Source organism: Triticum dicoccoides, chromosome 5A, assembly GCF_002162155.2.
Source record: "Triticum dicoccoides isolate Atlit2015 ecotype Zavitan chromosome 5A, WEW_v2.0, whole genome shotgun sequence".
Lineage (NCBI taxonomy): Eukaryota > Viridiplantae > Streptophyta > Magnoliopsida > Poales > Poaceae > Triticum > Triticum dicoccoides.
The window spans coordinates 517986471-517990937 of record NC_041388.1 but is presented as its reverse complement, the minus strand read 5'-3'; the positions used below and the strand labels follow the sequence as shown (position 1 = coordinate 517990937).

At 43.5% G+C, this 4467-nt stretch overlaps 1 pseudogene; it reads right to left on the bottom strand.

Moving 5' to 3' along the window:
- Positions 1-2254: 2254 nt before the first annotated feature.
- LOC119302323 lies at positions 2255-4237 on the bottom strand (annotated as a pseudogene).
- Between the last annotated feature and the right edge of the window lie 230 nt (positions 4238-4467).

The following is a 4467-nucleotide window of genomic DNA, read 5'->3' as shown; positions in this document are numbered from 1 at the left end:
ATACCATCGCTAACAATTCGATTATGGTGCCCGGTTATAAAAATCTTGAAGATTACCTGCCCGACGATGTACATTATGAATTCTTGAAGGTGGACAAACACAAATACGAGTACGGGAAGCCTCTCATCAAAGATGAAAGGTCTCTAACAACGATGATGCGAAGATTCCATGATTGGTACATGAAAACCTGCAGAGAGACTGGGGGCAGGAATACTTTGACGCTGAGAGTTAAAGAGGAGCATGACCTCGTTGGAACTGATTTGTTGAATGTTCCACTTGAGGAGTTCTTCCAGTTTTTCAATCAGAGGGCCCTCGATAAATTAACGGTCACTTGCTACTGTCTGTAAGTACTACTTCGGTCATTAAGTCTCTATATATAGGTCAGATCTTTCATTGCATGTATTTATAATTATCCTCACTATATTATGCAGATTGAAGATCGCTGAATTGAAGAAAAGACAAATCGGTGATATTGGGTTCATTAACCCAAATATCATAGATGCATATTCGATTGAATTTCAGAAAAAAGATACCAAGGCCAACTTGCTACGATCGTTGGTATTAAATCAAAATAAAGCTATAATATTCTTTCGTTACAACTTCAAGTGAGTGTTACTTTCTTGTGCATATTCGGTTTCCCTTATTAGTCGAGGTTATAGTAATGTAATTGATGAATTATGCATGCGTGCGCAGGTTCCACCATATTCTCCTAGAGATTAAGCTCGAGCAGGGACTAGTAACCGTCTTAGACTCGAGACGAAAAGAACCCAAGGAGTATGCGGACATGACTGAACTTCTCGAGAAGTAAGTTAAATCGATCATTATCGCACCATATCGACAACTTTGTTCACTTCCTGATATCAAGTAATTGTTTTCTTTGTCTGACAGGGTTTGGAAAAAAATCATCTCAAAAGCTCCGGGACTGTCGAAGAAGCTGGAATTTAAACACCCGAAAGTAAGTACTACTAGCATGTTCCGCGCATCTCCTAGTGATTTAAGTACTAGTTTCATCAATACCATTTAGCATGCTTGCTTATCAGTTTGATTGACCTCTATTTCTTGTAAAGTGGTTGTGGCAGAAAGACGGGAATAATTACTGTGGATACTACGTTTCCGAGTCCATCCGCCACACGACCTGTGAGCGGGGCCACACTAAAAAACAATATGAAGTGCGTAAGCAATAATATTCAGAATTTTACTTTATTACCATCTTTTCTGTTGAGTTTCATTCATTCATATATATGTATTGACCCCCTTCTTCAAATTAGATGTTTCGGATGCGGGATGAACTCCTAGCACTAGATCGCATGCGAGGAATTCAAGAGGAATTGGTGGCATTCTTTTCTTGACCACGTGATCGATAAAGACGGAGAATACTATGTGAACCATGTGTTCATATATAATTACGGGATTATATTGTAAGAGATCTTATATTGTATATATGTAGCCAGTAGCGTCGGATAGATATACGAAAACTTGTTGTTCGACCAATCTTTCGGAGAAGGAGAGGTTGATATCACTTCTCTCTGTATGCATATATTCATGATGATCTTCTGGTTCCTTCATTTTTGCTTACTAGTTAGCGTGTCGAGTGCTCTCTATACGTATAGTACGTAGCGTCGACCAAACACGGGGATAAGAGAGGACACTTTTCTCTATTAATTAATTAGCTACCTAACACAATATATGAAACACCTTAATTAACCATACAAAACCCCCAAATCCCCCCCCCCTTCAGAAAAAAAAACAAAAACCCTAGCCCCAGCTGGCGCGTGGATGCCTATTGGTCTCGATTGGTGCCATCAACCGGGACCAAAGGGCCCCCTGCCTGGGCTGGCCGCAGCGGCCACGTGAAGGCCCATCTGTCCCGGTTCGTGTAAGAATCGGGACTAAAGGCCAAAGGCGTTAATAACGATCTTTTAGTCCTGGTTCCAAAACCGGGACAGAAGGCCCTTACGATTCGGGACAAATGGCCCTTTTTCTACTAGTGATACCTCGCATGAATGTTGTCAAATAATTTTAATTTTCTATAAAATGTCTAAATAAGTATTTTTGAGGTTGATCCCATGATCTCACCTAAATGTGAGATCTCATGCAAGTCTCCCACGGTTGCACTTGACAAACGAAAGATACTATATTATTTTTTTGAAAAAGACACTATGCCAGAGCTAAGGCTTTCAATCAGTCAGTCATACTTGATGTCTAGATAGGAAATCACATCACAGTCAAAACTTTCATCTCACGGAAATCAACCTTAATAATACCTTACAAATGCACTGTCATAATCATACTTACAACTCGGAAGAAGGGACCATGTGACAGTTACCTCCATCTCACAGGAGCCAATCTTAATATTCTCCTTGGTTTTACCAAACTTTTTGGGAGTAAAAGTTTTACGAACTCTCCTCACATCTTTCTCATCACTACCACGCAGTGCCTTCACCGAAAACACAAGCTTTCCTTCAGGCTGCGGAAGCTCGACGCTGATCACATGGCGTGAAAGCTCAATCCTGCCACTACCATCGACCAGCAATCTATCGCCTTCAAAAGCAAGCAACCGTATTTCCATGTTTTCGAAACTAGCTGTACTGGCAGTGAATAAACCCCTGCAGCCAGGCCATAACCCAGGCTTTTTGACTTTCACACCGATTGCGGCTTCCACACAGTCACACAGTCGAACGTATGTCAACTCTAATGTGCTAAGCTTGCTAGCCTCAGCACGATAAGACGGGCCCCAAGGAAGAGACGCAACTGCTAAATAGCTTAAATCTTTATCCTCAGATTCAGTAGCGCCCTTCGCCTTCAGATCAACTTCAACATAGGTAGGATGTACATTCATTACAATTCCTCGGGCAGGTCCCGTTAGCGTAAGAAGTCAATCCTGCATATGCATATCATTCAGTGTATCAAACTCACCAATACGGCGGAAATAATTTATGATGAGCAAACTTAGCTAGGAGGCATGAGCCGATCATTTGTGTTGGGCGATCAAGTTTGTTCAAATCATCACATGCATTAAGATTGATGGAGGCAGTCTAAATTAATAGTTACATGATGCCAAAGAAGAGGTAACATTGGGTAGCATAACGGAAGCGAAACCATAACAGATACATGTCATGAACCTCTAGACCAACCAGACTTGTACGCTATTATGTATCATAATAACTATCTAGTATCCATGCACGGAGTATCTGAAGCTCCTCAGTGATAGTTTGGAATTTGTTGCATATATTAAATTCTGTTCTAAATCCTATACATAGTCTTATCATCATGTTAAACTTAGCCGAAAGTTAAGAAGAGACCAATGAATCAACATAATCTACGAATGGAGTAGCAAAGATTCATAATATAGTAGTATAAACCTTCTTGGTAAGGGTTTGGCAGTTATCCCTCTCACGGTGGAAGACCATGATGCGATTGCGATCCACCGCATCGCGCACAGCGATCGAACCAAACACCTGTAATGGCCACTTCAGGGGCTTCTTTATCTTCCCGACTTTGATCCAGAAGATCTGGAGCATCTCCTGCTTGTGGGCGTAGCGGTTATTAGGGCGGCGAAGGTCGGTGAAGCACGAGGCAGGGATTGACGCTGCATTGCAAATATAGAGTGCAGTCAGTGATGATATTCTAATAGAGCATGTGTTCATTGTATGCTACTCCCTCCGCTCCGTAATATAAGAGCGTTTTTTATACCAGTGTAGTATCAAAAATGCTCTTACATCATGGGACGGAGTAGTGGTATATATGCTAGTAACAGGAGGCTGCAAAACAGCAAGGACTGGATCAGAGGAGCACGCTTACTGGTCTGATCGAAGGGGCCGTACTGTTGGGCGAAGAGCCAGTCCCAATTTTGGCGGTGAACACGGGCACAGTAGGCATTATGATCAGTGTTGGCTTCCTCGGGTACTTCCCCTAGCATCTCTCTCGTCCTCGCCATCATTTCGTCCATCGACAGATTGTCTCTCCTGTTCTTCTTCTCCCCGATTCTGGCCGCCTCCTCAGCCGCCTCGTCGGCCAGCTCCCCCAATCCCATCATCATCGCCATCGTCTCCTCCTCGGCCGCTTCCTCGGCGGCTTGATCATATTCAGACGGAGCTGCTGCTTCTTCAGACATGACAGGCTCAGCCTCATCATCATAATCGACCTTCACCACAGATGTTTCACAAGGCTCGGCACTCGACGACTCCATCCGTACATGGATTCGTCGCCGCCGCAGCCTTGCCTTTTTGCACGGCATGCCCTCGGTCTCTTCTTCTCTTGTTTCTCAAACTCTCGACTCACGGTAGTAGTGCAACCTAGACGATCTGGCAATTACAGTGAACCAGGGGTATCGTTGCTGCTTAATAATGCTTATTATACAGATGCGTGCGGCCACAACCCACAACTGAGTCTGGCTCCTGACCGGACACGGCTGAAGAAGCCTACTATGACTCCACACGGACAACGTCTCCATTCTGAGCCGCAACA